The 14,134-nt window shown below is 39.8% G+C and overlaps 1 protein-coding gene across 1 annotated transcript in view; it reads right to left on the bottom strand.

Annotated features, from left to right (window-relative positions):
• The window catches only part of Lrfn5 (leucine rich repeat and fibronectin type III domain containing 5), a 265,279-nt gene extending 252,930 nt beyond the window's left edge, over positions 1–12,349 (bottom strand). The window contains exon 1 of the mRNA XM_042677818.1: positions 12,151–12,349. The gene's annotated coding sequence lies outside the window, so the exon portion shown is untranslated. The remainder of the gene's footprint in view (positions 1–12,150) is intronic.
• Between the last annotated feature and the right edge of the window lie 1,785 nt (positions 12,350–14,134).

The raw sequence follows: 14,134 nt of genomic DNA, 5'->3' as shown, positions 1-14,134 counted from the left end.
TTTCTCAAGTAGCAAAAAAAGAAAAAAGAATTAGGATATTAGTCATTTTTCAACTCCATTCATTGAACATACACTTAAGGAAAAGGGTGTATTTTATCACAAAATAAATGGTGCATAAATAAGACCATTCTGAACATAGTATCTAGTTTTTCTGTTTGTGATTTTATATTATTTTTTTCAGATATTCCTCTAAGTAGCTTCATAAAACACAACTTGAATTGGTTCTGCACATTAAATAACTGGTAAAATGATTACTAACTTATTCTTCCTGGCTATATCCCAAAGATCATATTCTATCTGTAATGTCAACTTTTTACAATATTATCACTGCTACTTTAACAATATTTGGTTACTCCATATTTATTGAGAAGATTATTTGTATTTTGATTTATTCAAAAGACAAATTTATAGCTTCATCTGGAAAGAAAAATATTGCCTTGATATTGTCTTTAAACAAAGGAGGAGGCTGCAATGCTTGATAAGAAATGTACTCATTATCTTGCCCATGTAATTGTAACTCCTCTGTACAGTATGTTCACAATAAAAAATAAAAATAAAAATAAATTCCTTCAGTCCTCAGTATAGCATTGTAAAGCAGAAAGATGTTTTCTACTCAAGCCAAATAATACAATCTGATATGAAAAACATAAGGATACATATTTTTCAGTAGAGCAACTATGAAAATATGAAAACACGTGAAAATATCTACAGCTATTCTTTACATGAAACTACAATTTTTCAGCATGTATAACTGCTAATGGCTGGTATGATTTAATCATTCTATTGTTGGTCATTCAGTATAAGAAAAGGTGGAAATTCCTTACTTCGATACCTCCTTTTTATTCATGTTTCAAATTAAGTTTTGTGTTGTTGGGGTTTTTTGTTCTTAATATTTACTTTTTATTGTAAAAATACTGTACAGAAGGGTCACAGTTACATGAGCAAGGTACTGAGTCTATTTCCTATCGAGCATTGTTACAACCTCCTTTATTTTTCCCCTAACATCCCTTTCCTCCCCTGCTCCCCAAGTCCTCTCCCCTTTCCCCCCCAGCAAAGCTGTAAAGATTGTTTTCAACATACTGTCTTGTACATCTCATTGTTACAATGGGTCATCCTGAATCCTATTTCAGCATCTTGTTAAGGGCTTTGGAGGATATCAACATTAGCTCTGTTCTCTAGACAAGAACTATGAGAACTATGTTTTAATTTTCAATTACACTTGCAATACTTGGTTATATGTACCTGGTTATTTTATATTTCACTAGTAAAAATTTCAAATAATTGATACAACATGAATTACCTATTTAATCATAAACTCTAAAATCATACTAAGAAATACAAGAAAATGTAAATTGTAAATTGTATTTCAGTATAATTCAGAATGACTCAAATCCATAATTACAAAATATTTTTGAAGGAAACACGTAGGTGAATATAAAATACATTTCCTTTCACCTCCTCACAAATACATTTCTTTTGCTAAAAGCAAATCACTGAAGTAGGCTATACTTATGTTAATGATGTACGTTTGCCAATGAACTATAATAAAGTTATAAAAGTCATTTTAATTCTGTATTCTATGGCCTGTACACTGTATCCTTATTATACCTGCAACAGAGTATCAATTTCCTGTAGAGTAATTTGATACATAAATGTGAATATTATTAAATAAAATGAAGTGTGTTTGTATGAAGTGCCAGAATGTAATTGTGCAATCTTGATTTAATTTACAGAAGGAATGAACAGTAAATATAAACACAGTTAGAATGTAAAATGAAACATTGGAGAACCAAGGAAACATCAAACTGAAACATACCAAGCTCAAAAGCAAGTTGGAGAAACAAAGCCTCTGTGCATCTTGGGCTTTAACTGAACAGCCTGGCCCTTAGCACAGGATTTCAACATTTTCATCGGGAAATTTCTGTAATATCGTAATAAGAGTCAACTTTAGTAAAGCAGGCGAATTGGAATAAATTCCATGTACATTCAGCCATCAGCTATGTGAAAGGGTAGCTTACAAATACCTACTGAGGGATTGACAAACATATCCAAAGGTTTAGTATATGAAAACATTTTGCTTCAAAATCATATGAATACATACATTGAATAGTAGTAGATCTAGAATGGTAAATCTTTAAACAAATATTTGTTGAACCATAGTGGCTGGCTATGGCCTATTACCCTAGATGGATTCCTTGTTTTCTTTCTACCCAATAATGCAGTGATTTAAACATGGTTTTGCTGATGAGTGATTTGAGTTGGTCTAAGCTTGGGAGTTTTTCTGGTCACAACTGGGATCACTCATATAACTGTTGTGAGGCTCAATTTAGTATAATGGCCTCATCGCTAGATCTAGCTGACATTTGGACCACTTTTCCTCAAGAGAGAAGAGATCTGGGATAAGCTACATAACAATTATATTTTGTCAGTGATACAATATGGATGCTAAATGTTATCTGGAGAATTAATCTGGCAAATTGTACAAGTACCTCTGCCTACCTGTGGTTCAAACCAGGAAGAGTCTAAATTCTACATAAAAAAAACAAACCATCTATATCTTTGAGGGGAAGATGTTTCAAGGAATGTTTGGGCATTGTAAGAAAGTAAGAAAGTAGATCACAGATCAGAACATACCACAGGCTCACTCTGGGAAAGATCTGTCCTGACAAATGGTATATTTAGAATTAAGCCTAGGTTTTGACAGACCATCATCAAATCCCTCTGCCATTGAAATAATGATGATAATGATTTGAGCTAAGAAAGTGAATTTTGTACTTGACTTCTTTCTTGCCTTGTACCAAAGAGAAGAGGTAACAGGAGTAAAATCTGAAACACTATTAAGGATGATGGCTTCAACTGCAAAAATAACATTGTGATAATTGGAATGCAGTACATTATTAGACTGAGTCAAATATTTTGATGATGGACGTGTGATCTCTAAGTTCTATCACATCCCAACATTGCAGTATTCTCTGATTCCTCACTAACAGGAACAACTATTTATTATACATTTATTATATTTTATTACATATTTATTATATCTGTGATATATCTGTCCATTTTCAATGGTTCCCATGCCCCTTTAGTAAATCATCCAAACCTCACAGTCTAGTTTAACAAAAGTTTTAGTATATACTTACTATTCAGGACTCAGAATGAAAATGCGTACTGAATATAAACACATTCAGAATCCCCTAATACATACACATATAGCTTTTCAAGGACTCCTAAATATAAAATATGATAGTGCAAATTGTACCATAAAAGATATATGGAATCAGTAAGATGAGATATATTTAGAAGCTGGTAATCCACAATGTAGTTTAAAAGATATTATATGCAATCATCAACAAAAGCACCCATAAAAAGGAGACGAAAAGAGACATAATGACTATAGTGTCCTCTCTAGAATCACAAATGTTTAGATTTGAATTGTAGTCCTTTTAGTGTCTTCACACAGCCAAATAAAATTAATTGGTTTGAGCCTCAATTTGCTTCTCAAGATAGAGGTGATCCTGACTGAGTCATAGAGTATGGGGTAGTGGAAAATACAAACCAAAAGAAAAAGTTAAACCCAAACAGTAATGGACATACAACACCTCTCAGAAAATGATGAGGAGAAAGGTATGATGGTGCTGATGAAGCTGGTCATCATCATAATATATAAGAATACACTGTCATCTTTCAGTAGTTTCCTTATAAATACACAGAAGGAAGCCGATGTGTTTCCCTCAGGGGAAGCATATACTTTTCCTCAGCCCCAATCTGTTATTCAGAAACACACTGTGAATCTTTCAATACTTATTTTAAACCAGGATGCCTAAAAAGAATAGCAGGATCAATTATGGATCATAGTGATAATCTAAAAACAGTCTTCAATTTTTTTCTCATTTTTCTTCTGTATTCAAATTACTTACCTGCTTGTCAGAAATCAGATAACCTTATCTGGAAGCTGGGGAAACTACTAGGAACCTACTTGATTTTATTTCAAAAACAGGTGGTAACACAAATTCACAGATATTCCAGATAAGAGTCATTTGGATCTAAGGGTTAATTAAGAGGTTAAGATGTAAGGATTTCACCGACTAGTTCTATCCTAGGGGGCTGCCTTTCTAAAGTGTATTTATTTTTACAATGAAATAAAATTTTCCTAGAATGGCATCTATTCCATTTTGATTTGTGTCTCAGAGAAGAAATAGATAAAAGAATAAGTATTCATTAAATAACATAAATAGTTCGTAGGGAAATAAAGAATAATCTTTAGATTATTAGGTCAGACAACCTGTGATATAGATAGCCCATCATCTCAGATGATGAATAAGATCATTATGCTCTAAATTACTCTTCTATCACTTTTTAGCTGAAAAAGATATAAGTAGGTCATTATGAACAAATCACAAGACCTGAGTATTGGGAGAATAGTCTCAGATACTTTTACTATAGACAAAACACAAAACTGCAAATACTTTTTATCTTGTGACCACACCTGGACAGACAGGTTGTAGCATAGTAGAAGTAATTGGCTAAGGACTCCCATGCCCTCCCTATTCAGCTTAGGTAGAAGAGATACATTGACCAAACTGGAACATCTAAAAAGAGTACAAAGGGCTGCAGTATATACTCCTTTCTCTGTACCAAAAGAAAACGAATGACAACCTTACTCTATACTCATCAATCCACGTGGGCTGTTGGCATTAATAAAGTTCATCAGTGAAAAAAGTAGGATAAACTAGGACCTATAGAGAAGAAAGTAATGTTGAAGATTAGTGAGAGCTAACCTTTATTGAGCACATAAAATATAAAAGGTTTTGAAACAATAACACATAGAAAACTGTTGCTAACCAGCTGGGATATGTGTAATCCTGAGCAGAGGAATCATAGGTTGGTGATCTCAAATAGTTCAGCTCACATAGTCCAAATACTGTTATTAGGAAATAGACTTATTGTGTACCACCTTTCCCCCTACTCCCCATCTTAAAATTGATTAGAAGCTACAGGATACCAGAAATTTGGCTCAATCCAAAAGATTAAAATGTGACACTCTTGTACAAAAATGGAGTAATCTGCTTTAGGTGAAGTGATTTTGAAAATCACTGAAGGTACTTGAGTTTAATCAAGTGACCGCTTGGCAGAGAAGCTTTAGAGGAAAGATAGGACCGAATATATGTCAAGAAGTCTGAGAAGATTCATAATTCTAACTTCCTAAATTTATATTTGAATATGTTTGGGGAAGTCATGTACTGTGAGATATATCACAGCTCCTACAGTCTGTGGGTTGTCAAATCCAAGGAAACTCTTGGCTTTGCACTTGTATTCAGATGGCACTCAAGTAATACCTATTCTGGATGACACCTTAAGGTTTTATGATCCCAAATATAGGCTTTAAAGCTATATACATATCACCTCCTTTATAGGTACTTCCTGAAGATCTTGCTGCTAATGATGACATTATTACCACTTGCATCTGTGACAACCCTATTCTATAATCATAGCATTAGCCTCATTTCATGATGAGGGACAGGAAGGGGTAGAGAATTTAGAAGCTTTGTTCTTGATTACTACAAGAGACAAAACATGAAAAGTGATGAAAAACATTGATACATTTGTGTATGTCTTTCATGTTACTCAGAAAACAAATTCCCTAAGGACAAAAGTCAAAGTTTAGCCATATGTTGTTAAAATGCCTGGTGGATAAGCAGTCAAAACGTAATTCCCATAAATAGCTCCATATGCTCAACATGAAGTGAGTGATATTTCTATGGAATGGAGTGCTTTGAATTGAAATCACTGTGAATATTAATGGCACGGAGATATTTATCCTTATGGAATAAAGCTCAAACAGTGGGCAGTGTTGGCATTTGATTTGTGTACATTTTAGTGCTGTTATTCAGCTAAAAATTAAGAAAAAAATTGTCTACAGACAGGCATCTGGTGGCTCAGAACTGTAATACTTGATAATCGGGAGGCTGAGATTCAGAAGATCAAGGTTCAAAGCCATCCTGGGCAGAAAAATTCTTGAGATTCTATCTCCAAAAAAATCTGCAAAAAGCTGGGTTGGAGTCATAGCAAAAATGGTAAAGCACCAGGCAGGTGAGCAAGCTGATGATCAAGTACAAGGCCCTGCATTCAAACCCATGTATGGACAAAAAGTAAAAAAATAAAAATAAAAATAAAAATTTTATGATAGTAATTGAACATTAGGGATGACATAATACAGTAGAATTTGTGTTCTTTGTGTGTAAGACCTTTCACTAATTTTGAGCAGTGAAAAGAGAGCAAACTCCAGAGAACCAGTGAAATGTATCCTTCAGGCTCTTCTGCACTTGATCAAAATTCTATATAGAAAAGTAATAGTTAGGCTTGTATCTCTAATTAAATAACCAGTTGTGATTAAGTATATTTTAAGCTAATTATTTTCCTTTCAATATTTTCCTAAGAATTGAGAAACTGTTCCCATGTTTGGTTAAAAAACTTCTTGAAGGATGGGAAGGTGGCTCAGTGGTAGAGCGCTTGCCTTCCATTCCTGAGGCCCTGGGTTCCATTCCTCAGCACCACATAAGCAAAAAGAAAAAAGCTGGAAGTGGCGCTGTGGCTCAAGTGGTAGAGTGCTAGCCTTGAGCTGAAGAGCTGAGGGACAGTGCCTAGGCCCAGAGTTCAGGCCCCATGACCGGACCCAAAAAAAAAAACCAAAAAACTTCTTTAACATTTTTTTATTTTGTTGCTTCTTTTTCAGAGTTTTTTGTTATAAAATCTAAAATTTGTTCAGTTTCATCTTGCAGCCATTCTCCATCAAGATTATACCTTTTTGCTTTAATTTTAAGTAGTTGTACAATGAGTCTTTAAGTTCAACAGGTCAGATTGCCAATTTTGAAACAGCTAACTAAAAGATTGTTTTTAAATCACTATGAGTTTCCCACAAAGAAAATGCAAAAATATTATAATTATGTGTTTTTATTACAAAAAGATATATTCATAGCAAGTCCCCAACTGGTCAATTGGCCTTTCTTCCCAAGTAGTCTTATAACTTAGCAAAAATCAAATGTCAAAGCCAATTTCTGAGAAACATTGAAAATGTTATTTGGAAGTTCATATAATAGAGATTCTCTACCTGTTTTGTTTGGTACAGATAAGATTATGGTACACAAACAAATACTCTCTTTTCCTCTCTCTCTTTCTCTCTCTTTCACACACACACACTTACATGTAACTATAATTCCAACAAGTGAAAGTTTGCTTTCACTTGTTAAACATCTTTATAATTAATGATAAATGATGATATAGTTCAGTAAAAACATTTTATCAGAACCATATCTATCACACCATCTTGATTTTTTTTTAAAAGCTTACAATTGTATGTAGAGAAAAATGGAAAAACCACATTTTGAAAGGTCGAATTGAAAGGCTGGCTCTTGCATGGTAGAATCCTGTCTCAAAGATCAGCAACCAGAAAATACACTTAACACTGTTAGGAAACTGAGCCATGAAGGCCAGGGAGGAAAGAAAGAAGAGAAATAATAATACCAGACCAATTCAGCTCCAATGGAGAGCTGGAACATGGAGGCACGTGGCATGGCATGGCATAATGGCGCCTGAGCTGGTCTGAGCCTACACAGGGTCATGTCAGGGGGCCAAGGTCACGTGAAACTCCCAGCCCCAGGCACTGGACTGACACATTTAGTAACCTATCATCCAAGTTCACACCCCTGCCTCCAGGGATTCAGGCACGCCCATCACCTGAGAGGCAGTGGGTTTCACCTTCTCCCACCATGAACGTGATACCAGACCCTCCCTACCATCCACCATGTGGCCAACATGGCACTGGCCAGACCCAATCTCCCTACTTCATAAGTAGTATCAGCTATATCTGAATCAAATCCTTCCATCTCCCCTTTTACTTACTGGAAGTTTCATAATGCCATATAATTTATAGTGATAGAGTATAATATAAATGCTTTACCTCTAATCAAAATAGCTTCAATAATTATAAACATAATACTTCCTAATTTCATCATGCACACACCATGTAATGGACCAATTATATTGCTTTGGGCTCTAAATAGTCCTCAATGATTGAAGGATGCCACAGGAATGAAAATGTGAGCTTTAGAAACAGAATCTACAGACTCATTTTCAAGGCATCTGGAACAAGGTAGAGGTATACACACAAGTCACTGAGGTGAATCAGCAGGATTACCCATTAGTTATGTCTGCTAGGGAGTCACTCTCACATCTATGAGGCCTAAATCTGAATCTTTAACCTGGATATAACAGAAAACTTACAAGTAATTATGCCATGCAAAAGAAAAAGAAAAACCTACGTATGCTGCCAATATGTTGCTTTTCCAAGCAATCAAAAAGTAAAATCATTGTAATAAAAGCAACCAGTTAGCTAAGTCTTTCCAAAATTTCAAGTAGATTTCTTCCTCTGGCCTCAACACTGGCCAAAATACTGACTAGCCATACTATTTATTATCAATGTATTTTTGATTTAAAAAACTGAGTAGTTGTTCTGTAGTGTCTTCATATCCAGTTAGGAACATTGTTAGATGGTTTCAAGTATCCCTTCCACATAGCACAGCACATAACACAGCAATAGTATCAGCAGAAAGCAAGAACCTAATTTCACCAGCTAGTAAACTCAGCAAAACTACCCTGCCAAAAGTGCTTCAAGCAGCAAGAGGAAACAGAGCTCTGGTTTAAATGGGCAAAGGGAAATGTACTCAGTCATGAAAAGATTAAAGGTAGACATAACACTGGATGGTCACTGAAACACCAAAGTCATAACCAGATTCTGCTTTAACATCAAGAATCTATTTAGTGACCTAGGATATGAAAATAATAGAAGAAGAAACAAGGGTGGGGCAATTCTCCCTCAGATGACTACAGCTCTTACTCTCTCTCTTGAGAAAAAGAGAAGAAATTATCTCTGGCTGGCAAGAGTACCAGTGATACACACTGATGAACTCCTCCCTAAATGAACCAGCACCTTAATGTTGTATTTCAAAACAGAACTGCCTGGGAATTATTACATTTTTTAAAGGAAGAAAAGAGGGGTATGAAGCTCAATGTCCTGGTGTTGCTCAAGGTCATTCTGTTCAAAACAGAAAAGGAAAAAAAAATGAGTAAATTAATTTAGGGGATGAGAATCAAATGATAATTACTTTCTTCCTATCTGTTCATATCTTTTCCCAGGGGTATCCTAACATTTCTCTTATGCTTTTCCTATTAATAGTGACCAAAGAAAGCTTACAAGAGAGGAGGATTTCTCTAGGACATTTCCTATCCATACCTGGCTGACAACCCGTCAGTGAGCTAGACCAGTTCTGTCTGTGGATCTTGCCAAACTAGAGACATAGATTCCTGTCTGTAGAATCTTCTCCATTTCTCCAGACAAGTGAGAAAACAAGAGAGAGAGAAACATTTATTTTCATTTGGAAATATATACATGATACCTTGTTCTAGGAGCTATATTGGGTTCTGGCATTTAACCTAATTCCAATCTCATCAATGAATCACAATGTTAAACTTGAATCACATCCTAATCTCTGTTTAGGTTTTGAGCATTCAACATCAGGTTTAATGGTTTTGTTTTGACAAAGACAAGAATTAACTTGCAAAAAAAAAACAAAAACAAAAAAAACAGAAACAATACTAAAAAAAAAGAGAGAGGGAGGAAAGAGACACGCAGAGTGGTATTTTCCAAGTAGCCATATTCACTAATTCACTATCTATCTATCTTCACCAGCTTTCTTTTATTTGGTCACCCTTTAGGAGGTAGGACTTACTTGTGAACCTATTGGTGGGATAAGAAGATGGCATAATTTCCGTTGTCATAATATTCTGGGTAAATTTAGGAGATAAAGGTATGTCCTTGTCAGATGCTTAAGCACACACTAGTCAGCTCTCTCTAGGATTTTTTAAGTGATAGAGGAGTTGTACTTGGTCTCACTAAAAAGAAAAAGAAGAAAAGAAAATAGATGAAAAAAATTGTTTTCAAATTCTTCCCAAATCCCCAGGTTTTTTTTTTTCTTTCTTAGTTTATTTAGTTTATCTATACTTTTCCATGCAGGCAATCCTATTTTTTTTTTTTTTTTTTTTTGCTATGTCTTCTGAGGGTAAAGGGTGGACCTGCTTTTCTATTCAAGTTGAGTTCCCCTTGCTGTCCTTCCTTAGAGTTGAAAGTTACACATAAACCTGCCTGTATAATGGCTTTCCTCTCTTCGTGCTTAGTAAATATGAACTAGGGTATGTTAGATTAGTTGATATTATAGTAGCATTCTAAAAGAAGGCAAAGCAAGGAAGGGCATGGATGTCTTTATCAAACTCAGAAGAGCATGAGGAAAGAAGAGAAAGAACAAATGGAAATGTAAGAAACTATACATTTAACCGTGTAGTATTTAAATATCAAGACCTTCTTAGAGCCGTGTTTTTGAGTATTCACATGGGAGAAGGCTGGGGTGGGGAACGGGGCTGTGCACGCAAAGGCAATCAGACACCACAGAGAGCCTTCCAGTGCCTCTCCCACTGCCTTTTTTCTCACATCCAGGCTACCACCTTGGCCATTCTTTGCCTGTTGTCTGCTAGGGGGCTCCCGTCGAGCTCTCCAGCCCCACCCTAAGAAAGTGTCAAAGCCGACCTCACAGCTGCTGTGGCAGAGCCCAGCCCCCAAAGCTTGCTGCATACATGGCCTTGTAGCACCACCAGCCTGCAAGGGCTGCTGCAGCAGCTGAGCCCAGACTCCAGAGAAGGAGTTGGGGATATCAGCTTGTAGGGACAACTAGAGCAGCAACTGGTCAGCTCATAGACTGTAAATGCCATCCTATGGGTATCTATAGAAACACCGCTAGTGGAAGGAAATCAGGCAGCACCCCTATACTTCCCCCACCCGGCCAGAACAACCCTGGTCTCTGCCTCCTGGAAGTACATCATGGCCAGATCCACAGAGCCAAACCTCCTCTGAGTACTGCCAGCAGGCAGCTCCCCCAAGGAGGGAGACAAATGAGCACTCCTTAGCTGAATTATTCAGATGGTCTTCACTATGTAATAAAACATTGATGAGACTACTTTGGAAGAGCTTTATCTTGTTAATTCTAATGCCCTCCAGAAGGGGGTGAAATTTTCCGCAGGGGAAGGACAGCGGAGGAGATGAGGAAAGAAAAGAAAGAAATCAGATGGAAGAGGAAAGGAGGTCTGGAAGTTCAATGAACAGGTCCAGGAATCTCCATTTTAACATATCAGACCCAGTATGCTAATTAGGCAGTCACAAACCCAACCTGCTCCTGGTAAATCAAAGCACTGGAAAGTAATTGCAAAATGCCTATTACACAGAAAGAACAAAAACGCAATCACCAGCCCCTCTCCACAATCTAATAATTCAGCTGGGGGGGGGGGTCTGGTTAAGGATCTGGCCTCATTTTTCTAGATATAAAAATGACTTCTCTCATGGATTTATTCAGCTACCATAAAATCAAGCCCCTGCAGTTAACACCATAGATCTCAACACACACCCTTAACAATGAATTCCCTTCCATGCTAAGCAAGTTCCAAGAAAACTCCATTTCTAAGTCTTCCAATGCATAGTAATTTGCAACTACTAAAACGATTTTTGCAAGCTTGTCCACAGCAAGGAAAAGGGAGGAAAAAATATCATGGCACCAAGAGGCAGGTAAAGAGGGATCAAAAATGATCTCTGGCAGAAATAATGGGTGGAAACCAAACACTCACTTTTCTCAGTGTACAATCAGGGAGGACTGAAAACCGAATGATCGGTGGCAACCACAGCCTAAAGCAAACACGAAATTTTAATCTCTGACACCTTCAGACAGGTTCAACAAGCCTAGCTCCAAATACATACATACATACATACATATATATATATATATATATATATATATATATATATATAGGGTGGAGCATGTCCATATTCGTTTAGATTTCACTTTACTAGATTAAGAGAGCTCAGGTATAGATTTATATTCCATGTACTAGACATTGTATTTACCACAACACACAGAGCAGGCGTCTTTGGATACCCAAGCCCTTCTTAATGATTTTCAAACATTAATAAGTAAAGTAGCCTGCAATGCAGATAAGACACTAGAAACAAGACCAAAAGGAAACTGGGTGAGGGAGTAGGCGTTTGCTTGTTACCTGGTGCCACTAGGGGAAAAGACGGTCGTAGGAGGACTTTCTGCCCGCAGGTACAATCCCGGCAAGGTGGCTCCAGGTGGCTTTCACAGTCGTGCGCGTGTCTCGCTCGTCACTTCGCTGCCCTTTGCCATAGCTCAGCACCCGCATCCTAGGGAGTCGGAGAGGTGGCTCCTGCCACTGCCGCCACTGCCTGCAGGTCGCGCTGGGTGCGGGATCGGCGCGGATCGCCCCATGAAACCCGCAGCTCTGCGCCCGGGGAGCGGGCAGAGGCAGGACGGCCGCGCACTTGCACACTCACACACACTCGCACACACTCAACGGGCGCGCGCACACTCACACTTGCACAGGCAACACTGCTCCAGGAGGGAGAAACAAGGAGGGTCCGGGTCCTTCTCCAAACCGACTTCTTAAGCCCACCCGCAGCAAAGAACGGCGTCTCCTTTTCTCCTGGCCCTGCGATCACGTTTCCTTCAAGTTCTCCTCCAAACCAAATCCTCGTAATTCGAGAGCTGGTGACATTTTGGTAAGGAGTAGGAAGCCCGGAAAAGGCTGTACACACGTCAGGGTTTTGTAGGCTTTTTGTTTGTTTGTTTTTCTTTAAGCAGTTTGAAAAGCAATCCTCATTACCTTGTCTGTATAGTAAACCAGCTCCAGCTCGAAGGGCTGAACTTTCGTATCCTTCCTGCCGAGACAGCAAAGTCTAGATGCACGCACACAGGACCATCTGCAAGCCCCCTCTTGACCTTGCCGTGTACCAGGAATCGAGTTAATACCGCGGCTTTCCAATGTGTGGCTAAAGTGATCCACACACCTGGGTCCTCAGCCTCTCGTTGGCTCTAAATCCAACCGGGAAAAGGCGTCTGGGCGTCCCTGGCGCTCCCGGGGAAGCGGAGCACGGAGAGTTCACACATTGGCTTCTGGGCAGTTGGATAAAAAGACAGTCAAATGCATCAGATAGGCGCGCGCACATAACATACGCGCACCAACACACACACGCACATCCACACGCAGCTAGCAGGAAAGCGGCTAACGAACCCCCGGAGAGACGCCAAGACGGCTGGAAACGGTAGCAAACATCCACAATCTTGCCCAGGCAACGGAGGGTCAGCAGAGGTGGAATGAAAGTCTTCTCGGGTCTTTGGATTCCTCCTCTCTTCTGCGTGTGTATTTCCAGAAGGCTTCCTCAGGCGGCCCCACCCCCGTCCAGTGCGCTTTATTTTATTTTATTTTTTTTCCTCCCTTGATATAACCGACCGTGCTAAACGAATTATACGGGTGGGTTGTGCTCATAGCCTGGAGCTCCCCAAAGTCAAGAATCCTAAAGGGATCAGCTAGCTACGAAGCCGTTCCACAGGCTCAGGGGAAGGAGGAAAACCACGCTCACACAGACACGCACACAAGCCTGCACACACACACACTCACACACTCACACACACACACTGCCCGCTCCGGGCAGCTCCGCACACGCTCGCCGCCTCCCTGCGCACCACGCCACACAGCGCCCCAGGCGCCCCGCCCGCGGGCCGCGTCGCCAGCGCGAGTCTGCAGCTTTAGGCGCGGGGCGGGGAGCCGGGCTCCGAGGCTGCAGCCGCCGCCCCGGCAGGCCTTGGAGACCCGCTCGTCTCCACAGTGCTTCCGTGCCACGGCGGCCGCCTGGCCGGGAGGAACGGCGCTCCCCGCTGCAGCATGGAGACGGCGGCGGCGGCGGCGGCGGCGGCGGCGGGCGCGCGGCCGTGAGCCCGGCCCTCGCTGCAGTGACGAGATCGGCCGCACCGCCCAGACCCGGAGAGTCAGGCGACACCCTAATCCAGGCGGCCGAGCCGCTCTCAGTCCTCCCGAATCCGGAGCGGACGTGTTCCGAGAGCCGATTCACCCCCGGGCGCGCGGAGAAGCCAGCGTAGCGCCGGCGAATCCCGGGGCGGAGGAGGCGCGGGGGCGTTGCAGAAGGGGGGAGGGGAGACAGTGGGGAACCCAACCGCGGAAA

Source organism: Dipodomys spectabilis, unplaced genomic scaffold, assembly GCF_019054845.1.
Source record: "Dipodomys spectabilis isolate Male_0828 unplaced genomic scaffold, ASM1905484v1 ptg000042l, whole genome shotgun sequence".
Classification (NCBI taxonomy): domain Eukaryota; kingdom Metazoa; phylum Chordata; class Mammalia; order Rodentia; family Heteromyidae; genus Dipodomys; species Dipodomys spectabilis.
The sequence above is the reverse complement of the archived record's forward strand: the minus strand, read 5'-3'. Positions and strand labels throughout refer to the sequence as shown.